Source organism: Mauremys reevesii, linkage group 1 (genome assembly GCF_016161935.1).
Source record: "Mauremys reevesii isolate NIE-2019 linkage group 1, ASM1616193v1, whole genome shotgun sequence".
Lineage (NCBI taxonomy): Eukaryota > Metazoa > Chordata > Testudines > Geoemydidae > Mauremys > Mauremys reevesii.
Genome location: NC_052623.1, coordinates 174,010,028 through 174,036,354, shown reverse-complemented (window position 1 = coordinate 174,036,354; position 26,327 = coordinate 174,010,028). Strand labels below are relative to the sequence as shown.

At 39.6% G+C, this 26,327-nt stretch overlaps 1 long non-coding RNA gene across 5 annotated transcripts in view; it reads right to left on the bottom strand.

The window, feature by feature from the left end:
* LOC120390673 overlaps positions 1-26,327 on the bottom strand; it is an 88,450-nt gene that overhangs the window by 48,897 nt on the left and 13,226 nt on the right. For 3 of the 5 annotated variants that reach the window (XR_005591112.1, XR_005591116.1, XR_005591114.1), the window contains exon 2: positions 16,938-17,007. This is a non-coding gene — a long non-coding RNA (uncharacterized LOC120390673). Of the gene's footprint in view, positions 1-16,937; positions 17,008-20,331; positions 20,456-22,814; positions 23,031-23,112; positions 23,221-26,327 lie in introns of those variants that run through there. The other 2 variants (XR_005591113.1, XR_005591115.1) reach the window with 2 other exon arrangements.

The window sequence follows — 26,327 nt, the reverse complement described above, 5'->3', positions numbered from 1 at the left end:
GGGGGAGGATCCCCCCTTTCCCACTCCGCAGCAGCACACTCACCCCCACCACTGTCATTGCATGTGCTCCTAGGGCCCCTCTCAGGTCCAGGCATCTCCCTCGCTTCCCCTGTAGTGGGTGCCAGGGGGCGCTGCGTGCGCCTCCTCCCCTGCTGTTGCCCCTAATTATAGCCTCACAGGGGGCGAGGGATGGGGCTGCCTCCTTGCCCAGCATGAGGCAGGAGCGGTGACTTGTGGGGGGTGGCTGTGCTGGTGGAGGGTCCTGCCGGAAAAGGGAAGGGTCTGAGGGGGAAGGGCAGGCTCAGAGTCAGTCTGCCCTGGCAGTTGATAGGGGGCACTAGGACCTTATGGCAGCAGTCTCTGCAAGGAAGCAGCCTGGAGGAGACAAAGTCAGAGAAGCTCTGCTCCGGGCCTGGGAAAGGCGAGCAGGTGGCAGGGGCACCAAGTCGGGGCCATGGGACACTAGGGGGCGCTACAGGGGGGTACTCTGGCTTCAAATTTTGGTGGAGCTGGGCCTCTGGCTCTGAATATTGCTGGTGCCCAAGCACCACATGGGTATGGAACTCATCGCCTGTGTGGTTGCCAGAAAACTCGTCCGTCTTTCCACTGAGAATGGGGGAAGTTGCAAAAAGGGATACTTAAGCTAAGGGGGAACCTCCATTCCCTACATGAAAGTCCCTGATAAGAACACAACCTCACCCACCCCGAACCTCCAAGAAAAAAATGGGGAACTGTTCCCTGTCTAATATTACAACTGTACAACCTGTCCATACACCTTCTCATACATAAACATTTCAATCCCTCTCCCCCCACCCCCAAACACACCACAGAAACTTATCTATATCTTCAATTGCCTCCATTCCCATAACAATAAAACTCACACACGCGACTGTCATCTCCCTCAGACCTCCAAAAAGCAATCAAAGGCGCTGGAACAGGGTGGCAAGGAGGCAATGGCTCCTCTACTTTTTACCTTCTGTAAGGGCAAGAGATGGCTGGGCCGGCGGGAAAGGAGGCAGAGAGGAGTGAACTTGGGGAAGGGGCAGCATGAGGGGGGGGGAGGCTTGGTTCAGGTACCAGTGGCCCCCCACTTTTAGGGACCTTCTGCCGCTCCTCAGTGCAATTCCTCTCAGAGTACTGGGTGAATAGGGGTGTAGTCAGGCTGCTTTCTCTGGAGCCTGGGCTAAGGTTTGGAGGCATCTCAGCAGAGAATACTTCTCAGTCTTACAGAGAAGGTCTGATTTTGAAGCCTCATGCCCTTCCCCCATGCTCAGAAAATACTATTGCTACCATCACTGCTGCCTTATAATGTCTCACCTTTGAAATACACTGTCTGATAACTTAATGGTTGTGAAATATTTGTTTGAATTTGCTAGTTAGCAATGGGATTTTTGCTATGTACATTAAATATATGTACCTGCCCCCTTGGCCCCAACAAATTAATTTGTGAAGCACACAGATCTATGAAAGTCTAAATCCACAATACCCTGGATTTTGTTCTGTTCCCTGAACATACTCACAGGTGTATATAAGATCATATTTAAGGCCAAGCTTTCTAATAATTAACCCCAGAAGGAATTCCAAGGAATTAATCAAGAAGATATATTAAATAACAAATTAACTATGCACCAAGAAGAATGATAATTCAGTTCTTCGGAATGTTTCATGTGACTGAATTTACGTGTCTGTCTATTATAATTAAAGTCTGGGTATTCAAATGATCAGGCAGTGACCACTGCTACAGCAGAGTAAATCTGTGAGAAAGCACAGATTTTATTAACTTAATGCTCTTTAACCTCTTTTTATTGTCAGTGGAGAGCTCATTCAGACCCTCCTTAACCAACCTGAATTTGTCAAGCTTCAAACTCCAACCACTGGATCATGTTATACTTTCTCTGCTAGACTGAAGAGCCCATTGTTTACTCTTTGTTCCCCATGTAGGTACTTATAGACCGTAATCAAGTCACACCTTAACTTTTATTTGTTAATCTAAATAGATTGAGCTCCTTGAGACTATCACTATAAGGGATGTTTTCTAATCCTTTAATCATTCTTGTGCTGCTTCTCTGATTCCTCTCCAATTTGTCACCATCCTTCCTGAATTGAGGGCTCCAGAACTGGATAAAATATTTCAGGATCCATCACACCAGTGCCAAATACAGAGGTAAAATAACCTCTCTACTCCTTCTCAAGATTCTTCTGTTCGTGCATCCTAGGACTGCATTAGCTCTGTTGGCCACAGCATCTCATTGGGAGTTCATGTTCAGTTGATTATCCACCACAATCTCCAAATGTTTTCCAGAGTCATTGCTTCATAGAATAGAGACACCCCCCCCCCCGCCTGTAAGTATGGCCTACATTCTTTTTTCTAGATGTATACATTTAGTTGCTTAAAATGCACGTTGTTTGTTTTCCCTGTGTTTACCAAGCGACCCAGATCATTTTGAATCAGTGATGTGTCCTCTTCATTATTTACCATTCCCCCAATTTTGGGGTTATCTGAAAATTTAATGAGTGATGATTTTATGTTTTCTTCTAGGTTATTGATAAAAATGTTAAATAGCATAGGGCCAGTCAAGAACTGATCCCTGCAAGACCCTACTGAAAACAGACTTGCTCAATCATGATTCTGCATTTACAGTTACATGTTGAGACATATTAATTAGCAAGTATTTAAGCTATATAAAATTAACATGCACACATAATATTGTTCTAGTTTTTTAAACAAAATGCTGTGCAGTTCAAAGTCAAATGCCTTTCAGCAGTCTAAGTATACAATCAACTCCTTTATCAATCAAACTTCTTATCTCATCAAAAAAATCAAGTTAGTTTGACAAGGTCTATTTTCCATAAACCCATTTTGATTTTGATTAATTATATTACCCTCCTTTAGATCATTATTAATGGAGTCCTCTATCAGCCACTCCATTATCTTGCCTAGAATCAATGTCAGGCTGACAGGCCTAGAATTATCTGGGTCTTCTCATTTACCCTTTTAAAGAATTGGCACAACTTCTTTTAGTCTTCTGGAACTTCCTCAGTGCTCTACGACTTATTGAAATCAACATTAATGACCCAGTGAAATCCTCTGCCAGCTCTTTTAAAATTCTTAGATGCAATCTATCTGGACTTTGTAATTTAAAATGTCTAATTGTAGTAGTTTCTGTTTAACTTCCTCCAGAGATATTAGTGGAATGCAAATAATGCTATTACCATATGGTGAGACTATATCATCTGTTTTTTCCCCAGATACAGGACAGAAATATTCTATATTTTCTGTATCATGATGGATAATTCTATAATTTCCAACAAGTGATGGACGAATAACATTTTCAGTATTCTGTTTGTTCATGATATATTTTAAAATCTCCTCCTTATTGTCCTTAACAATGCTGCCCATAGATTTTACCTTGAGTCTCTTGGCTTCCCTTATCAGTTATCTACAAATCTTACTTTCTGATTTATACACCTTACTGTCAATTTCCCCTTCTTCCATTTCTGTTATTATATATATATATATATATATTTGTATAAACAAACAAACACAAATGGAAGAAAGGACAGCTGTCTTTCTGCTCCCCTCAGTATTTTAGGTTTTTAAGGATTGCTCATTCTTGATTACACTGATGACAACTCCAATTTTATAAAGCTCCTTCATTTGGATGACAGCGATCAAATCTCAAAGCTCAACTGTAGCAAAATGAATGCAAATGTACATTCCACTGAATCATCAATAAAATCCTTCTGCTACTGTCAAATAAAGTGCTTGGGAAGTTTTCTGATATAAGTATTGAATGCCTTGTCACTTTATAATATTATTGGATGTGACAGCACATGCTATAAAAAAACAGAAATTTCTCTGCTGCTGCCATGTGGCTAAAAAGCCAGCAATACAGAAACAAATATTTGGTTTGTATGAAATAGCATCCACAGAAACTAGCCCTTTGTTGGGGATTATTGAAGTATGTATTGCTTCACAGTACTTTAACCTTTCTAATAACCCCTTCCATGTTTTTCCCCCAGATATGCAATATGAAATGTAGCAGTGTGTAATGATTAGTGGCATCTCAATTGTACTGGTGCTGATATAACACGGTGGTAAGCACCTTAGAGGAAAAAAAAACATAAAATAACACGTGATATTAATGAAGAATGATGATTTGCTAAAATGCTGTCCAATCAAAAATGTATAAAATGTCTTTTTCTGTAGACTGTGCATGGCCATAAAGAGGACAACATTAGCTCAGCCACTGTATGAGTAAGAGCAAAGCAACGTAACACTTGTAGTCCCTAATGAGATAAAATATTTGTTATAGATGGACAAGGTTTTGGATAAGCTATCTTAATATGTGTTTGTTTCTCAGGTGTCATTACAGAAACAGAGATAAGATTGTCACAGGGATACGTGTTAATGATTGGTGTGAAAAGCTTTTGTTCAAAATAGTAGAATGAGGATGGTGATTTCCATACATTTTAATGACTGTTTGTTTATTTAATCACATCTGTTATGGCCTAGCTCTTAGCAACTGTGTTAGCAAACAAAGGTCCAAATCTTGTCATGAACTCCACACAGGAGGAACCTTGCCCTTACATAAAGACTCATTGATTCTGAAGGGTCAAGGCTCTGCCTGTGGGGAGCTCATTGCAAGAGCAGGGCCAAAGTTTCTGATGTTGCAATTGATTATGACTGTGTCTGACTCTTCACTGGTGTGCCAGGGGGTGAGGAAGGAAGGAAGCAGAAGGCGCTCCTACACCTGTGCTTGCACCCTACAGAATCACAGTCCTTCTGATTCCACAAACTCTGAAGCATTTGTGAATCCAGAGAGTTCATAAACAGTGGTAATGCCTTCAAATTGAAGGACATCTGATAAGATCATTCATCTTTGTAATATCTAACAGAATGACAGTTTTACAAAACTAGCTTTTTTTCTTGAGCTGGAACAAATTTTAAGAACTGCTCACAAAATAGGAAAGTTGGCATATCATATAAGCACCATTTTGAAATTTAAAAATTGCCAGTTAAGTAAATCCATATTAAATGCTTTTAAAATTTCTTATTATTGACCCCACTTAATAACAGCAGCTCCTTTAAAACAACACTCAGGTATGTGTTTTTAAAATAGGAATTATTCTTCTGTGGAAAAAAGCAAGCTGTCCTGTAGAGTACTTTTCAGATTTTTGTCCAACCATGTACAAATAATATAAAATACACAAGGAATAAGTAAAATTTAAAAAAATATATTTTTTAAAAAAATCTTAAAATACACATTTAAAATATATGGAATAAATCATAATAACTTTATGACATTAGTGCAACTTTTGTCAGTATAGTGCCTTCAAGATTTGACCCTTAGTATGCAAAATAAAGTAAACATAGCTTTGTAATATATTTTACTGTTTTTATATGAGCCAGTTTTATCTACACCAGTGGTGAGCAACCTGCAGCCCACAGGCCACATGTGGCCCATCCGGGTAATCGGATTGTGGGCCGCGGGACATTATGCTGACCTTGACTGTCCACAGGCACTGCCCTCTGCAGTTCCCAGTGGATGCAGTTTGCTGTTCTCGGCCTGCAATCCGATTACCCTGATGGGCCACATGCAGCTCCCAGGTCTCAGGTTGCCCATCACTGATCTATACTTTTCTTCCTTCCTCTGAGATATTCAAATTCTTCCTTTTTCAATGAGGCAGGACCATGTTCTGACTCATGGTAGGGGATGCATTTGCCAAGTGGATCAGCATTAAAACTTTTCATTTCCATAGTTTTTTGACATCTCAAGATCTCAGGTTCTGCCCTGTCCAACAGTGTGCTCAATGAAAGTACTAACAATCAAATATACATTGGATTACATTATAAGTTGGTCTCAAATATCTATCTCTGACATCTGCAGACCCAAATGATTAATCTTTCTCATGTGACTCTCCCTTTTCTCAGTGCATAGATATGGTGATTCAGTTCATGTTTGAAAAGCCATGTTTGAAAAAAAAGAAATGGATGCAATCTATGAAATTCAGATTTGACAAATGAGTGGCAAGAAAAATCTGAAGGTGGCTGTTTTCCCTTATCCCTCTGTGAGAATCCCTTTATCCAGCTCTGAAAAGCATTATTATGTCATGTCCCAGGTCTTACTGTATAGTGTATTTAGATTTTCAGAAAGTCTTTGACAAGGTCCCTCACCAAAGGCTCTTAAGCAAAGTAAGCAGTTATGGGATAAGAGGGAAGGTCCTCTCATGGATCAGTAACTGGTTAAAAGATAGGAAACAAAGGATAGGAATGAATGGTCAGTTTTCAGAATGAAGAGAGGTAAATAGTGGTGTCCCCCAGGAGTCTTTTCTGGGCCCAGTCCTATTTAACATATTCATAAATGATCTGGAAAAAGGGGTAAACAGTGAGGTGGCAAAATTTGCAGATGATACAAAACTTATCAAGATAGTTAAGTCCCAGACAGACTGCAAAGAGCTATGAAAGGATCTCTCAAAACTGGGTGACTGGGCAAAAAAAATGGCAGATGAACTTCAATGCTGATAAATGCAAAGTAATGCACACTGGAAAACATAATCCTAACTATATATATAAAAATGATGGGGTCTAAGTTAGCTGTTACCACTCAAGAGAGATCTTGGAGTCATTGTGGCTAGTTCTCTGAAAACATCCACTCAATTTGCAGCGGCTGTCAAAAAGGTGAATAGAATGTTGGGAATCATTAAAAAACGGGTAAATAATAAGACAGAAAATAACATATTGACTCTATATAAATCCATGGTATGCCCACATCTTGAATACTGTGTGCAGATGTGGTCGCCCCATCTCAAAAAAGAGATATTGGAATTGGAAAAGTTTCAGAAAATGGCAAAAAAAAGTGATTAAGGTTATGGAACAGCTGCCATATGAGAAGAGATTAATCAGACTGGGACTTTTCAGCTTGGAAAAGAGATGAAGAGGGGAAAGTGTTAGAGGTCTATAACAATATGATAGAGGTCTATAACATCATGACTGGTGTGGAGAAAGTAAATAGGGAAGTGTTATTTACTCCTTCTCATAACACAAGAACCAAATGAAATTAATGAGCATCAGGTTTAAAACAAACAAAAGGAAGTATTTTTTCCACACAATGCACAGTAAACCTGTGAAACTCCTTGCCAAAGGATGTTGTAAAGGCCAAGACTATAATAGGGTTCAAAAAAGAACTAGCTACATTCATGGAGGGTAGGTCCATCAATGGCTATTAGCCAGGATGGGCAGGGATGGTGTCCCTAGCCTGTTTGCCAGAAGTTGGGAATGGGCAACAGGGGATGGATCACTTGATGATTACCTGTTCTGTTCATTCCCTCTGGGGCACCTGGCATTGGCCACTGTCAGAAGACAGGATATTGGGCTAGATGGATCTTTGGTCTGACCCAGTATGGCTGTTCTTATGTTAGTTACACTTTATATGAGGTATCACATGTAAAATAAATGTATTGTACATTTATTATTTTTGCTTAATATAAACAAGCTCATTTTTCCTATGTTCCTCTATAACATGGTTATATACATGGGCCAGATCATTAGCTATTGCAATTGTCACAGATCCATTGACTTCAACTGCTCTACAACAGTTTATACAAGTTGAGGATCTGGACAATCTCTTTTAATTGCACCTTTGAAGGCATTCATCTAATGTGTAAATATCACAATTTATGTGACCATTCAGGATAGTTTTGCACCTTTGTACCAGGCACTTAAAGAGACAGATTACTATAATAGGTGACACTGGTCTGAAATGGCAATTCTTATGTTCCCATAAATAAAAAACACTTTCCTCATGTATTTTTAAGCTGCTCAATCAATTTCCCTCTCCCTTCCTCTGTTTTTTGTTTTGAAATTCAAAATTTCATCAATGTTTCAAAATTGAAAAAATTTCAATCAGCTCTAATGTGTTCCAGCTGAAACGATACACTTGCAAAATATAGAAATTTTTATCAAGCAATAATAAACATCCCAAGGTTTAAGAAAGTCAGCTTAGTATTTTTAAAAGTAGTACATTAAAAAAAATGTGTGGTCCCACGATAGGTTAAAGTAATTTAGAATGCTAGGCCTACACTGGACACTTTAGCTTTGAGTTACTCTTCCTTGCTTACAGTCCCCCAGAGTTGTTAAGACCAAGTTGCTACAGCGATTTAGCCAAACCAAGACGTCTCCAAATTGCTTTGATAGTAATGAAATGTTTCTAACATATTTTAGCAACCTGTCTCCTCCCCAAAACCACCACCTTTTTGCTTTTTGCCCATGCAAAACATGGACGTTAAATGCAAAAACTAACTTTGCTGAGTCGTTAAGGATGATGAATCAAGTACACAAGAGCAAGGTAATTCGAATGAGAAAAATTACAGCAATATTAACTCAGTATATTTCACACTATTACTCTCAAAACTCAGTGTTATTTGTCTTATTTTTTGAAGCCACAGCATGTCTAGACATTTTATGACCTGTGTTCCATTTACACTTCGGGGTTGACTATGGTGTCAATCTAGTGCACATCACTTGCCATGCATTAATGTCCTGTACTGAAAGTCCCATCAGCAGCTTGGTGGACTACAACTTAAAAGCATAGCTGCAATCTGAGACTTTCAGTGCAGTATAGTGGTGTCCATATGGGAACTTACTGTGTGGCAAGCTGATACAAAGTATAAATAGGATCCTATTTATACTTTTCAAAAAAGAAGGGATATGATCTTCAAATGGTCAGCAGTTTTTTTGAAAATCAGACCCCTTTAAAGTGAGGCACCCCCCAAAAAATGGAGGCACCCAAATTCACTAGTTATGTTTGAAAATTTAGGCCAGTCTTCTGTATGAGAATGCCATCACTGAACATAGGCAAAGAAATATTTACAATTATATGATAATGGAAAGATTATTATATATAAAATTTGGTCAGTAGCCAAAGAAGAATTTTCAACATAACACAATGGGTCACAATGGTACCAAAACATTATGTAAGGTAGTTTGGTAGCCTGTGCATCTGAGTTGGCAATGTTTAAAGAAAGAGAGAAAAAAAAGACAATTGCAAAATTGGCAATTTCTGTCATGTTTCATGCACTTATAGTTTTCATGATTAATATAGTCCATGCTGTACACTGCTCATTGCCTCGTGCAAGGCAGAGGTGTTGTGCTATTAGGATGCAATAGCAAATCTGGATGTAATCAGTTCAATGTGCAGAAGAACATCCTGTGTTCTTGATGGGATGACATCATCCACACCAAGTAAAGCAGTAATTTCTACATGGGAGTCAAGACTTTTCCATTACAAACCTCCTCTGTAATGACCAAGATAGATCCTCAGCTATTATAAATTGGCATAGCTCATTTGACTTCAATGCAACTATGTTGATTATGCACTAGCTGAGGAAATGGCCCAATATATTCACCATACATAAAATACATTGTGGTTAGTCTCTTTTAGAATATCTAACTTCAAAAATTAATGGGTTAAAAAAAAAAGAAGAGGTGGAACAACTAATGAGTGGTACAGCTATGGGATAATTATTCTGTCTCATCACAAATGAAGATGAATGTGAAAAGAATCTCATCACCAATAAAAATGAATATTGAAAGATCAGATATCTGGTGCTATTTACTGTATCTATGAAATACGCACCTTTTCAGAATCTAGCCTTTTTCCTGCTACTATGAATGAATTGACATATTTTAGATAATAGTCATTTAAAGAAAATATAGAATGACACGACTTATATGTGAATACATAAGCCAATAAAATTATTTCACTTGTTACACAGATCTTCCCGGTTTTAGCTTTTGTACCTTTTTTGAATGCAGTCAAGACTTTGGTAAATAAAAAGAATACAAGGGACCCAACATATTATGAAATATCACAAATTATTATAATGAAATGGAATTGTCTCAGCCAATCAGAGTACATGAATGCTATAGAGTTACTGACTTACAGTTATCCACTTATTTCTCAGGTATAAAATTCTCTATTTTTTTTTTAATGAAGTGCTCTGATTTGCAAAATGACTATCTTCTCATCTGTCTCTTTAGATGAAAAATGTGGTATAATGGACAGGGGAAAGGACTGGAGAGACCTAGGGTCTTGACATGACTCAAAGCTATTGTGTGACTTTAAGATGCAAGAGCCAGCCCATCAGGACATAGGTAACTGCTCTAGTTGCAACAGGAATGTTGATCCTGACTGAAGAGCAGTTGGTCCACAAGATAATCTTTCCACTAAGATGTGGCCCAGACTCTGAAAAATGTTTCCTAACTGCTGATCTGCATTTTTTCAGTTAAAAATTGATCTGTGATGCCAGTAAAAAATAAGTGTATGATCCTTATATTCAAGAACTGCAGTTAAGTGTAATATATGTGTACATTTTTATGTATAAATTCATATATACACATACTTCGACCAGTGGTTCCAAAACTTGTTCCAACTCTTGTGCAGGGAAAGCCCCTGGTGGGCCGGGCTGGTTTGTTTACCTGCCGCGTCCGCAGGTTCGGCTGATCGCAACTCCCAGTGGCTGCGGTTCGCTGCTCCGGGCCAATGGGAGTTGCTGGAAGCGGCAGCCAGTACGTCCCTTGGCCCACGCTGCTTCCAGCAGCTCCCAGTGGCCCAGAGCAGTGAATCGCGGCCAGTGGGAGCCGCGATCGGCCAGACCTGCAGACGTGGCAGGTAAACAATGTAATTACGTTCTTATGAATTCTTTGCTTTTTGAGAATTTAAATGGGGTATAGCCTCTCCCATTTAATTTGCATTTTAGGATACAGAGCTCTAGAAATACACAGTGGTAAATCACTGATAAGGGCCAGATTCTGCCACATTTACTCATTGAAATCAATGGAACTGCTCATGGAATAAGGTGATATTCTATGTGAGTAAGCATGGCAGAATCTAAGCTGTTATGTAGGACCTGATCCTGAAACTTTTACACATCTGACTAGTTCAAAAGAGGTTTTCCTACACAGGTCAATGCGATATTCAGGGCTTTGTCTTACATAGGCACCTACTCAGGCAGGGAATGGGCTATTTATGGGCAAGATGATCCGTTTATGATCTAATCCATAGTAACAGGCAGTACATTTTGTATTATCCCCGAAGCAGCCTGAGAGGGAGATTGTGAATCTTTTTAGGCCTGGACTAGGGCAGCTTATGTCGACCTAACTCTCTAAATGTCTACAGTACAATGGTGCGTCGCCTGATTTAATTTGCCCACTACACTGACCTAATAACTCCACCTCTGTGAGAGTCACAGTGGTTTAGGTTGATGTAGTTAGGGCAACATAGTGTCTGTGTAGACACTGCATTATTTACATCACCTTTTGGCTGTCAGCCCTGCAGGGAGCTCACAGCCTGGAGCCACGCTGCTGCCTCCCGATACAAGATTGGGGGTGGGAGAAGTAGGGTGAGCAGATGTCTAGATTTTATAGGGACAGTCCCAATATTCAGGGCTTTGTCTTATATAGGTGCCTATTGTTCCCCACCCCCATTCCAATTTTTCACACTTGCTAACTGGTCACCCTAGGGGAAGGAGAGAAGCTCAGGCACTCCTTCCCCCCTCCCCCAATCCCTTACAGAGAGGTGGTAGCAGGGCTCTGGGCTGTCAGCCATGGGATGGGATGGGCAGGGCTCCAGATGTCAGTACCCCACAATGCCCCTCTTCAGTCAGTGGAAGTGCTCCTGGTGAGGATGCTCACCGCCGACAGAAGGCACTAGTGTAGACATAAAAACTCACAGTAATTACTGTGGTGGCTTTAGGTAAACCTAACTTAGTCAACTCAATTGTATAGTGTAGACAAGGCTTTAGTCTCCCTACTGCTCAGGGAAGGAGTAAACTACAACAGGACTACACCTGTCTCATCATACATTCCCTGAAGCACTGGGATAAGCAAGGCTCCCCAGCTCCATGCTAACATGCATGAGGGAGAGACGGAGGGGCTCAGTGAACCCAATAACTTTTTTTTCAGATCATAACTATTTCATATTGAAATTATATCCACTAGTATATGCATTCCAATTTGTTTCCAATTTACATCTTTCAAAATAAATCTTTGTAGATAGATCAAATTTCCTTTTAATAGGAGAGCTGAACTCTTTTGGAATTCACACATATATTAGCAGATTCATCTATAAATCAATCAGTGCTACTTTGTTTTATGATCATTCTTATTCAATGACAGTTGCCAAAGCAGGTGCTAATCACATGCAGCATTATGGAATTTGCATTTACTTCTGTTTTCAATTTACATTGCAGGGCTCCTTTCTCAGCCAAAATGCCACATTATTCCATTCATCAATCAAAACATCAGACACATTTGTGAACGGCACTGTGGCCTCAGGCAAAGGATGTCTGAACAAACTATTGCCTTAATACACAACAGACACTTTCATAGTTGTATTTTTTCCTGAATTACAAGATGTATTGCTATCTTTACACCTCAATAATTCTGACCAGGCCTATATTGGGATGTAATTTTATTTGTAAGACGTGTGTGTGCATGATATTTTAAGCAAAAATACATAATAAAAAAGTTTAAATATATATCTGATAAAGAGATATATTTTATGAGTTCAGTACCTGTGATGGACTTTCTTTTCCTATTAAACCTTCTCCTTAACCTACTCCTAACAAAGGGCAAATACATCTCAAACTTACGACAGGTTACAATTGTGTTATACTTTGGAATCTAAAGTTAAAATTTTCAAAAGCACCTGAGTGATTGAGGAGCTTACATTGGCGCCAGCTCTGTGGGTGCTCTGGGCCGGGAGCATCCATGGAAAAAAATAGTGGGTTCTCAGCAGCCACTAGTCACCCGCCGAACAGCTTTTCAGTGGTGGGCTGGAGGCGCTGGGGAATGGGGATGGAGTGGGAGCAGGAAGAGGCGGGTCGGGGGCAGGGCCTCAGAGGTGGGGGCAGGGTAGGAAGAGGCAGAGGGTGGTGCCTTGAGGGAAGGGGTGGAGTGGAGGCAGGGCCTCGGGGTACAGGGGGGGTGGAGAACCCACCCAGAAAGAAGAAAGCACCTGTGTGAGCCTAAGTTCTATATTCAAAAAGGACTTCCTTGAAAGTCAATAGGATGAAGACTCCTAATGTCCTGACCCTACAAACACTTACTGATGTGCTTAACTTTACTATCCTGAATACTCTTATTGAAATCAAGTAGATTAGTGTTACATTTCCAGAGTTAATAACACCTCTAACTGCTTCATGGCCTCCTTGAGGGCACCCCACTTAGGTCTCAGGCCTCTAGCTGTCATCTTTCTCAAAGCAGGATCCCATGATCCACTCCCTGCAGACCATGGACTTGGGCTGCAGACTCCTTCAATTCACTGTGATCATCTTAGCAGGTCTGCGTTTAGTTGAGCACTGATAGTCCTGCTTTCTCAAGGGCAATGACAGGGTTATTTGGTGACCAATCAGCTCTCAAAAAAGAAAGTACAGTAAAAGCAGTGTTATCCGGCCCAGTACCAACCAGAAAGCTCTATAAATCAGCATTTCTAATCTTCATAGAAAGTCCAGTTTGTAGTCCAGTTGGCACAGGGTCAGCAGGCTTCCTACCTGGCTCCACCTGGCTCCCCGCAAGTGGCAACATGTCTCTGTGCTCCTAGGTGGAGGCGCAGCCAGGCAGCTCTGCGCGCTGCCTCCACCCACAGCTGCTGCCCCCACAGCTCCCATTGACCTTGGTTCCTGGCCAATGGGAACTATGGATCCAGCACACAGAGCGGGGGCAGTGCACAAAGCCTCCTAGCTGCACCTCTGCTAGGATCAGCAGGGTCAGGTTGCTGCTTGCAGGGAGTCGCCCAAGGTGAGCGCACCCTGGATCCAGCACCCTGAAACCACTCCAGCGCCCCATCTCTCTGCCTCAAGCTCCTTTCCAAACCCAAACTCCCTCCCAGAGCCCACAACCCCTCCCACACCCCAACCCCGTACCCAAACTCCCTCCCTCTTATTTAACCGGCATGTACCGGCACACACGTACACCCATTTCCCCATGCCAGATAAAAAAGCTTTTACTGTACTGTTTATTCAGGATAAAAGCATTTCAGAGATAGCATATCTTTAAAACAGTAATCAGCATATATTCATTTCTAGCTTACCAGGTGATCACTTATGTTCAACATGGTGATGTTGATAGGACTTACATACCTCACACCCTCTCACAGGACCTGTCTATCTTAATCACAGCCTCATATCAGTTCTCGGGTCAAGTGTGAGTGATCCTCCCCTACAATCAGGGTTCCCACTTTATTCAGTTTCAGGTCCTTTATCTGTAAAGGCCTTTGCACCAGGCCAAAGCAGACTACATTGTTTCCCCACGTTGGGGACCACGGTGAAGCTTCGAAAAGACAATTTTACCTGCATTGTTTCAACATTGGAAGACTGCCTTAATTACCGCCCCACCCTACCCCATTGAATGTAGTTCCTGTGAGAACCAGGCTTAGCTCACCCATTAAACCAGGAATACCATCACTAGTTGACCCATAAAGATACACATGCCATTTATAAAGTTGATACAACAGGTTTTATTTTAATATTTCATTTGTCCATAGCACCTGTCACATCTCAATATAATAGTATTTGACTATTCCATAAAAAAAACAGGAGTACTTGTGGCACCTTAAAGACTAACAAATTTATTTAAGGTGCCACAAGTACTCCTGTTTTTTTTTTGCGGATACAGACTAACACGGCTGCTACTCTGAAACCTGACTATTCCATGTTTCCAAAGCATCACATCTGTCACAATTAAGACTCCTAAGCACCAAAGCCACTTTAGAGAAGGGCACTTTGGCTCCTCAATCACTTGGGTATTTTTGAACATTTTATTCCTGATAACTCCTTGTTGCTACCAAACCAATATAAAAGATTTTGACAAAGAAAATAATTAAATGGGAAGACAAATCCATTTGAGTCTAAACTGGGAATTCAGAACTAAGGTTAAACATGGAAGAAACTCAACTACTTGAAAGTATGGAAATGCAGTTAAAGCTGTCATTCTGTCCGCCGCACTTCCCCGCCGACCTCCCATCTTCACTTATTTGCTCATTACATATCTAATTTGTAAAGCCAAGGAAAACTTCATGGGTAGACTCCTGCACCCACAGAGAGCCATTGCAGTCAATGGGACTTAAGTATATGTGTCAAGTTAAGCATGTGCTTCAGTGCTTTTCTAAATTAGATCTATAGTCTGCTGAGGACTGAACTAGTTCAATGTCCTTAGTAGAACCATGCTTCTGGGGTCCTGACAGGAAATCCTTCATTAAAACGAGGTCATTCCAGCAAAAGGTTTGGGAACCCCTGCTTTAGTGAGTTATACTCTTAAAGAGTCTGTAGCACTCTTAAGCACAGCAGATTCTACATGTATGCCCTCAAAAACATTGCAAACTGTCTGTATACTTCACTGCATATTACATTTGTTCAGCCTTTCAGTTAAAAATTTTAAAATTACCTTTATTCAAAATGCAGTTATGACATTCTATTTTTCACAAAAAGACTTTCGCTTCTGTAGTTATTTGTAATCAAATTGCCCCATGTAGAGTGTCCAATAGTTTGCTGTTCATTAAAAGAAGAAAAACTGACCATTGACAGGGAATATTTTATCTAAACGTCAAAGCTTCAGCAGTGAAAAATGAAGTCAGCAGCATATAAAATACCTATCATCTGAAGAGTCTAGATTGTGAGCTGTGGGATTTGAACAGGTTCAAATTATATTTCAGATTCCTTTTTTAGTCCCACTTTCACCATATATGATCCTAGCACCTTTGTAAATGTGAGTTTCTGATTAGAACTGGATGAATACAGAGTTAAAAAACAACAAAACAAACAAAAAAAACACTTGAAAGTAAGACCTATTGATTCACTCCACCAATCTTAGCAGCCCCTTTTATTCATGACCATTTAGGTGAGCAAGCTTTAGTGTGCAACAGTTTTCATGGGAAACAGTTCATTCTCACCTGATGGGATACCTTGGCCGTTATGAAAGCTCTTCTTTGTGGGTTGAAATGGGAAGGAGAGGGGCTGGTTGGGGGAAGTAGGGTGTGTGTGTTAAACTGTGCCATAATGAGTCACCACTTAAGGATCAGGGGGCTGCTCTAGATGCCAAGTGACAGTGAGAGAAAGATGTGGAAGTGGGCAATAAACTACAATCACAGCAGGGAAACCAGGGCATTCAGCCTGATTCAGCAAATCACCTGAACATGTGTTTAATGAGCAGCAGTGTGAGTAGTCAATTGTGAATACACACAACCACCATTTTCTGAACAATCCATAGTCTAAACGTTTGTGAATAGCAAACAACTTAATGAAAATTGGCAGCTCATTTGTGGGTATTTCACAAGGAGAAATAGGAACAGAAGTCAATGCATACATTATTTGTTGAGCTGTTGTTCATCCAGCTCTACTACAGGCAAGGTACAGACTCAGTGGGCTGAACAGGACTGATTTGTATCTGCCTTTTTAAATAAATTTGAGATAGCCACTACACTTGGCACCTTCCTTTCTGGAAAACACTTCAGAATTATTGAGCATGCCATGTACTTCATTATCATTTGGTTAAATGAAGTCAGCAATTATAGGCAAAGGATCAGCACTCTTTGCAAATATACTGGCACCAAGGAAGATTTCCTGGGGGAGATATAGCTTTAATCAATTTGCAAATGATTTTTTTTCAAGTTATAGTATATGCAGCAAGGAGATGAAGTACTTACTTGGCCCCTACTATAGAATATGAGTGTTTCAAACATTAATTCATTTATCCTCACTGACACCCTGATGAGTAGGAAGTATTGTTATTCTCATTACACAAATAGGGAACACAGGAACAAAGCCCCCAATTCAGCAATGCATTTTTTTTTACTTGACTGGGGTTATTCACATATTTAGAGTTAAAGCATATATGTAAGTGTTTTGCTGGATTGAGGCAAAAAGATTAAATGACTCACCAGTGTCACCCACAAAGTCCATGGCTGAGTCAAGAATTGAACTCGGAACTTCTGAGTCTTACACCTAAAACTGCAAAATGAGGTACTCTATGTTAAAAGAATAAAAGAGAAATAATATTTTTCCATCATGAGGGCAAATACATAGGTAATGGTACAGTTGGTTTAAAGATTTAGAATTTTAAAATTATTCAATGAAAAGCAGAGACTGTTTTCCCTTAATTTACATGATACATTTCCTCATTTTTCAAACAGCTCTAGTAACAGGTAACACAATTACAAACACATACATTAGCATTTTCAGCATAACAGCAGTAAAACTGCACATGTAGTGAGGTTTTCTGTAAGCAGCGTTTCACAGAAGCTGAGAGTATGGTATTAAAAGTTGACACTTTCTGATATGGATGTAGAATTAGGGAGGGAGAAACAGTTCAAACGTAACATTTAAATTAGTTTGCTACTTTGCAGCCCTTACCTCAGCAGTCCCACTGAAGTCAGTGGCTTTTACTTACTCACATTAGTAGGGGGCTACAGGATCTTAGCCAAAACACCTATTTTCTTAAATAAAACACACACACACAGCCTTCTGCTTTACATTGATTCAAATTTTATCACAGAACTGTTCATCCTTAATTTAAAAAATCTTTTGCAAAATAATAGCCATGGCTAGCAACAAAGCCATTCAGCATGTAGTGACAGCATGTGCAGAAGGAATGAGTCAAGTGGCTGCATCCTTTCACCATTCATTTCCATATTTGCACATTTTGGGGGTTAGAAAAGTTCTATAGAAAATATAATATATTTTCTGGCTGTTAGTTCAGGTTGAAAGTATATATCAATGGAGTTTACCGATATATCCTAACAATGAATTTTGTTTACTAATCTGCTTAAAACACAGTTCTACCATGTTTTACCGTGTTCTACCAAAATGGACGCTATAAATGCCATTGTGACACTTTTGTCATCTTTCAGTTAGTTCTGTATCACTCAAGAGCCCCCATTTTTCCTCATTTCCATACTATGTTGCCCCTAGCAACATTGTGGAATGGCAGAACCTATTAGAAATAGATATGTGCTATATGTGTATTAGCCACAGGACTATCATGTAGTGGAGTTACTATCTGCTGTCTATCTTCATGTACTCAAGAGCATTTCTTGTAAGGTTCCTCTGTGGGGGTCATGTTACCTCTTCCTCCATCAGACTTTCTTTCTTTCTTTCTTTCTTTCTTTCTTTCTTTCTTGGAAGCTCTACAATGTTTCTAATGTTTATTTTCACAGTCTTCTTTTTATGCCCTCCTCAACAGAATCATAGAAGATTAGGGTTGGAAGAGACCTCAGGAGGTCATCCAGTCCAATCCCCTGCTCAAAGCAGGACCAACACCAACTAAATCATCCCAGCCAGGGCTTTGTCAAGCCTGACCTTAAAAACCTCTAAGGATGGAGATTCCACCACCTCCCTACATAACCCATTCCAGTGTGTCACCACCCTCCTAGTGAAATAGTGTTTCCTAATATCCAACCCAAACCTCCCCCATTGCTTCTTGTTCTGTCATCTGACACCACTGAGAACAGCCTGGCTCCATCCTCTTTGGAACCCCCCTTCAGGTTGTTGAAGGCTGCTATCAAATCCCCCCTCACTCTTCTCTTCTGCAGACTAAATAATCCCAGGTGCCTCAGCCTCTCCTCGAAAGTCATGTGGCCCAGCCCCCTAATAATTTTCATTGCCCTCTGCTGGACTCTCTCCAATTTTTCCACATCCCTTCTGTAGTGGGGGGACCAAAACTGGATGCAATACTCCAGATGTGGCCTCCCCAGTGCCAAATAGAGGGGAATAATCACTTCCCTCAATCTGCTGGCAATGCTCCTACTAATACAGCCCAGTATGCCATTAGCCTTCTTGGCAACAAGGGCACACTGCTGACTCATATCCAGCTTCTTGTCCACTATAATCCACAGGTCCTTTTCTGCAGAAATGCTGCTTAGCCAGTCGTTCCCCAGCCTGTAGTGGTGCACTTCCTAAGTGCCGGACTCTGCACTTGCCTTTGTTGAACCTCATCAGATTTCTTTTAGCCCAACAGAACCTGTTATTTAACTGTTGCTTGTTTTCTCTTTTGGTGATTTGAAATTCAGAAATCTATTTCTGACACCTGACTTCATTCATGTTGGGTTCTGTCTATTTCTGCATCAGCATGTTTGCCATATTAACATTCACCCTCACTTGGTTCCTTGTAAGATTATATAAAAAGTGATAATTGAATATATTTTCTATTATAGCCGTGGTTCACCTGGTAACAGACTGTAGGATGACCTAACAACCTCATAAAAGTAAAATAATAATAATTAAAAAAAATAAGATTAACTAGGTGGTGGAACATTTGCCTCCCTCTGCATGTAATATATGTTTAGAATCCTCTATGCCCACCTTCCTAAAAACCAGTACAATCTACATAACAAATAATCAAGAACAACAATGCACAGTTCCCTTGAAACAAACAGTACATCAGAGGATAAGTGAGACTGAGATGCTGAGTTATGATTCTTACATATAAATTTAGTCACAGTTGCAAATGTTTAAAAATATAGACAAAACACTTTCAAAATATTTTAAACTGTCATTCTTTGTTCATTTTAGCCCCTTGAAATACTCCTCTGTCCTTGAAGATTGCCATCTAATATGTTTTCATTTCATTTATTTTTCACAAGCAGTATAGCTGATAGGACAATTAGTGTTTATATCAGATATTTCAGTGTCATCAGTATGTGCAAACAGATTTGAAGGAATAGAAATATGCTGCTGAATTTAACTCTGACACAATTACTTCTAGATACTTAGAATCAGAGGGCATGCCTAAAACAAGCAACTACCTTCTTCTTTATGGAGCAGAAAAACCATATATGGGAACCATATATGAGGTTAAGTAAATATTAAATGGAATCTCAATGTAAGCTGTTCATTTCTATTAGGAGATTACAAAACCAATGCTATCTGTGTGGGTTTTAAATCTGTAAAAACCTATCCCTGATATTATCACTAAATTCTGAGACCAAAGTCTGGTGGGCTTCCATGACACATTTTTTACTTTTACTTTGCCCTGGTGGAGGGTATCCTTTTACATGATTCCACCCTCCTACAGTAAATTTGAGCTAGTAAGTGCTAGGCACTAGAGTAAATTTGTATTATAATTACATAGCCTGTCATTTTGTTCATGGTCATTGTGATATGAAACAGATATTATCTTGGCTGTTACCCTTCTTCAGGCAGTTATCACTGAAACCTAAACATATCTTTCTGTTTGTTTCCAGAGGTCAAGATAGACACAAATGTGGTACAAAAATTGGATTTAGAGTTGACAAAAGCTACACGGCATCTTAAAATCCTACTCACTGCTCTGTGTTCCTCCAGGGAAAAGCGTCTAATTCCCTTTTCTTTTGGTGCTCTATCATCTCTCATTTTCTTTTCAAAATTGACTCATTTTCTTTTGGGGATTAGCTCCTTGTGACATAGCTGCAGGTCACAATAACTTTTATAAAGAGAAAATCAGAGATGACTAAAATGTCCCTTAGTAGTCTTAATGAAGACATGGTAATAGCAGTAATTTACATTCAATTTTAGTAAAGTACCTCAGCATTTACTGAACCTCTAAGTAGCTCTCAACTACTGTAACTTTTTATTCACCTTGTCTAATTGTACAAGTTCCTATTAAGAAATGTTCTTAATGTTTCTTACAAAAAATGAAATGTTATAGAAAAAATGCTGAAGGCTATGCAATACCCTCATGAAAGTGGATTTAGAACATTGGACTAAACCATTTTTTTAAAAATAAACTGAGGTTATACACGTTAATGATCATTGTTTTCAACAAGAAGTTTTAATTGCTCCATTTTCTATGAAAGAGTAATTAATTCAGAACTTGCACTATAATGAATTTATATGATTAATTTGATTGAACCAGATGTATAATGTTTCAATACTTTTTAATAGTTAAAGTATATTACTTCTACTATTCCTTTAAGGTGGGTGGAATTCAAGTGGTATAGACATTGTCCACCACTTGTTAGTATACAGCTTCAGGAGTTTACTTGAAAAATGAAATCTTAAATTTTAAAATAGGGAAGAGCACATCAAATAATGCAAATTATTTCTGGAATGTATTCACATTCCAAAACTGTTGTAGGTAAGCATCAACAAAATGAGTTGGATTGTCACAATAAGGAAATAAGTTACAATGGAGGTTAAAAAGAGAAATCATTCCACAGTTTAACTCCTTGATGTTGAATTTATTGATTCTTAATGCAGGTTCAATTTTCTTTCAAATTAATGTAATAGCAGGATACCCACTGACTTCAATAGGTGCAGGATAAGACATTCCAAGAGCAAAAACTATGAAGCATGATATGTGTTACTGAAATGTCGGGTCTGCCTAGCTGAGAGCTAATTACAGTTAGACAGGGATAAGGAAAGGTTGCTTTATTTTGCAGAAGAAAGGAGAGTTTTGTACCTTGGTACAAAAACTCTACTTTATACAAAAACTAAGAATTTTTTATACACACTTACACACAGGCTTTGGTTGTGTTAGCATTTGATTGGTGGTTAGCAGACCCTGCACTTTTGCAATTTGCTTAGCAAAAACGGGCTTAGGACCAGCTTTAACTGCTTTAAGGCTGATAAGGGAAGACAGTTTAAAAGTTTAGGCTACTATTTCCGTGAGGTGTTTAATTTTTTTTAATGGTTGCCAGCTATTATAAGGCTACTAGCTGTTAGGGGGTTGCTGCTGACTGTTACAGTCCTCCCTTCGGGCCTGATAATTTAAATTGTCAGGCCCGTTACGCAATTTGCGATAAAGCTGGAGGGAGAGATATTGTGTTTTTCTGCGGACAGTAGAGCCCTTAGTAACAGCACTATACAAACATTTTGTACATTGCAACATTACTTAAATGACACATAGAAAGAAAAGAAAGAAAATAATTTATTTGACAATTTTGCGGAAAAGGCCAGTAAACTATGACTCAAGGTCTGGGAGGAGGTTTTTAAAATTAAGGGTATGATTAAAAGAAACAGTGTGGAAAACAACAGCTGCATTTTTGATGGCCTGCAATTTCTTTTAAATTAAACTAGAGCGATTAATATAAAAACAGCATTTTTTTTAATGCAAGCACAGGCCCCCTTACTTTAGTATTTCTGACATTTAGCACACACTTATTTTACAGAGTTACTTTTGCTATGTTATTGATTTTTTGTTGTAACTTTTGGAAAGTGTTTAAGGAGGCATTAGCTGCCTTTTCAAGTTCTGCAGAAATGTTTACTACTTTTTTTTTTAGCTTTGCTACTTTTAGTCCAGGAATAAGTTTATGTATAAAGGAATGAAATTTTGTTTGCCTGATTACTAAGAGTTTTTTTGGCACGTTTAACCCAAGCCCCTTTTAAGGGTGTGAAAAGCTTGTGAGAATAAGTCTTCAGGTTGAGGATTTGGCGTGGGTCCAGTGTGGTGTTTACATGAACGTCTGGTAATACTTTGGCCACACCACACTGGCCATGCTAACCCAGCGGGAGGGCTTTATAAGCATTATGGCCACAAATAAAATACAGACCGGGGCTCTGTAAATAAAGAGTGAGGGAGCTTTTTGCTACTCGGTGGCGCTAATTTATCTTAACATCTTGATGTTTGGAGTTGCTAAATACCTGGCCCCGGCACCGCCAATGGGATGCATTTAAATGTTTTATGGCATGGGTGTTGTTTAAGATACCCCCACAGTATGTAACAGCAAACAAGTGTGATGTAAAGCTTACTAGCGCCCTCTGGCATTTAGAAATTTTTATAACCAGGTAACCAGAATATTGCCAGAACCCAGGAAGTGTGTCCTTATTCTATTAGGGCTCACCTTATCAGAGCATGGACCCCAGGGGCCGCGGTGAAGTGAGGAAGAAGGGCTAAGCACCCCGGTGGCGCCGCTCCTAGTTTGCCGCAGCCGTCAGGAGTCCGATGTCCGAGCTAGGAGGGTCCCATCTGGGTCGCCAGAAACTGTTACTGAAATGTCGGGTCCGCCTAGCTGAGAGCCAGTGACAGCCAGACAGGGATAAGGAAAAGTTGCTTTATTCTGCAGAAGAAAGGAGAGTTTTGTACCTTGGAACAAAAACTCTACTCCATACAAAAACCAAGAATCTTTTATACACACTTACACACAGCCTTTGGTCGTGTTAGCATTTGATTGGTCGTTAGCAGACCCTGCACTTCTGCAGTCTGCACAGCAAAAATCGGCTTAGGACCAGCTTTAACTGCCTCAAGACCTATAAGGGAAGACAGTTCAAAAGTTCAGGCTACTGTGTCAATGAGGTGTCCAATTTCCCCTAATGGTTGCCAGCTATTATAAGGCTACTAGCTGTTAGAGGGTCGCTGCTGACTGTCACATATGTATTATTAATGTGCTAATGTCTCCCTTACTATATTTATTGTAAGCACATTAATGAAAGTGCCATAAATATTAGGGCTTAAACAGTGGGGGAGGGGCATTGTTTATAGCCAAATTACTTCAAGAAGGAAATATTTTATTTAATTAAACTATATACATTTGGGATTTATTCAGACCCTTGAGGGAATAGTCTCTATTTAAAAAAATCAATGACATTTAGGTTTATGAGGTTTTCTTCTTAATCTCAGAATTGTTTTTTTTCCTCCACATTTTTATTGATAATCCATTTTTTAATACACCTAACTTACCAAATAAAACAAATATATTGTTACATAAAGTATTTAGAGATAATGGAATGGGTTTTAATACTACGAATGTGTGTGCATGAGTACACACACACAACTAATATAAATATAGGCCCCAATTCATCATTCATGGAGTCACCATTCTTACCCCACTCACCAACACATTTGAAACCATAATCTTGCCTAGCAGATTTCTCATAGTATACTAGTTTCTCAGAGAGTTTATGGATAGAGGTGATCATTGCTCTATTTGTCTATATGGCCTTTCTGACCAAGGCATGCTTTTAAATTTAATGTTACCTGAAGACATTTGTCAGTTTCTCTCAATTTTTCCTGCTCATAATTTTAAAGGAACTATGTTTTCAGTGTCTCCATAGTCTTCAATAATACTTATCAATATCAAGTATTATTACACACACTGGACAATCTGTTACAAAAGTGATTTTTCCCCCATGTAGGGGTGAAGAATGAAGAAAAGCCTACTTATTAGTCATTTCAGATCTGGTAACTATTTCCTAGACCAACTTTCTGAGGTGCAAACTTACTTATAGCCTGATCTAAAGGTCAGTGAAGTTGGTGGAAAGAACTACACTAGGCTTTGGATTGGGGCCTTTCAAATACCACATATCATGTATATTTGGACAGTACAGTCTGAGACTGCTGAACCAAAATTATGACTATTTTAAACTAGAGTGGGAACCAATAGGAGCTGTCCATTTGATATAACGTGACTTTTGTTCGATAAAACTTTCACGGAGTATAGTACGTCAACCAACATGGCAACTGAGACATTATTAAAATTCTAAGCTTCTGTGTTGTTCTTTTTGCTTTCTTATGAACAACAACACACTAACAATATCCATAATCACATAACTCATGTCACATACACAATAAATGCAAGTACGTCTCTATTCCTATATGTTAGTGCTGTGAGGGGGAGATTCTGATCTGGGATCTGATCTGATCGCAGTATTAGTTAATTCCAGTGACTTCAGCAGATTTGCACCAGTGTTAATGACCTCCGAATCCATCTCTGTGTCTCCTTTCGCTAGTTCCTCCTCCTGTTTTGTAGATATTAGTTACACTTTGGAGCATCATTATTGTTAAGGGACTTCCAGCAACTATAAGTCAAGATTTTAAAAGTTTAAATTGGGAACATTTTAAACTGGGTTACTGGTATTGCAGCAAAAACTTGATAATGTAAATTTTGGCATTTTTACACTAAAAACTGTTTTTAAAAAAATAGAAACAGGGTGAAAAGATTAAAAGGGCTACTTGCTTGAATTTGCAATGGCTGAACTGTATATTTGTTCTGTAAATAAGGACATTAAATTGAAAGCCTTTCTTGTATTTTTCCTAGGCATTAACAATAACCCAAATCATTTTTTTTATATAGAACTGGGATCTAACAACTAGAACTGAACCTCTAGACCAGGGGTGGCCAACCTGAGCTGAGAAGGAGCCAGAATTTACCAATGGACATTGCCAAAGAGCCACAGTAATACATCAGCAGCCGACCTCCTCCCCATCAGCTCCCAGGCTCCACTACTCCCAGCGCCTGCCACCCACCAGCAGCCCTGCTGATCAGTGCCTCCATCTCCCTCCCCCTACCTCCCAATCAGCTGTTTTGTGGCATGCAAGAGGAACGGGAGGGGAGTGGGGCAGGAGTGAGGGCCGGAAAGGCTCAGGGGAGGGGGTGAAAGGGGTGGAGCGGGGGCAGGGCCTGTGGCAGAGCCAGGGGTTGAGCAGTGAGCACCCCCAGCACATTGGAAGTTGGCACCTGTAGCTCCAGCCCCAGAGTCGGTGCCTATACAAGGAGCCACATATTAACTTCTGAAGAGCTGCATGTGGCTCTGGAGCCAGAGGTTTGCCACCCCTGATCTAGACTGAAATTGTCAGGATAAACTGTTCTTAAATTTGCAATATTTCCTAATGTGAAGGTGAAAGAAGTTTCATGTATCTATCAGGTGTTTGATGTAAAATGTGACACAGACAAATGTTTGGTAAGTTTGATTTAATGAACATTATCCTGGATATTGCAACAAATGTTTTTTTCTCTCTGTCTTTTGGAACAGGATGCATGACAATTTTATCTAGTTAATACTACCCAGCATAATAGGTATTTTAAAAAGTTATGGATGTGTGGTTAGAGAGAAACACAGACAGTGATTCACATTGATAAAAAAGATGGGCAGCCTCAAATTACAGACTCAAAATGATACAAAGGAGAATAAAATCCTTAAGGATATTGATTTGTGACTCTCACTACAGACTATTAACCAGAGGGTTAGTGTTAGAGCTGGTTGATAATTTTCTATGAAAACTGTTTGGGTGGAAAATTGGGTTTTCAATTAAATAAACTTTTCACAGAAAATATCTAGTTTCCACAGAAAATTATGGTTTTTTTGGTTGAAAAGCTAAATCCCTGAAAAATGTACCAAGAAACGAAATATTTTGATTTTGATTTCCTATCATGGTGCCTCATGGGAGTTGTAGTTTGATGTTCTCATGTTGCCATTCTCCTCTATGAGTTTGGCTCCATGGTACATCTCCCATGTTCTTTCATCTCTTTTGTACGGGTGCGAAACATGGACAATATATAGGCATCACATCAAGCAGCTCGAAGCATTCCACATGCGCTGCCTCCGCAACATCATGAAGATCTGCTGGCAAGACAAAG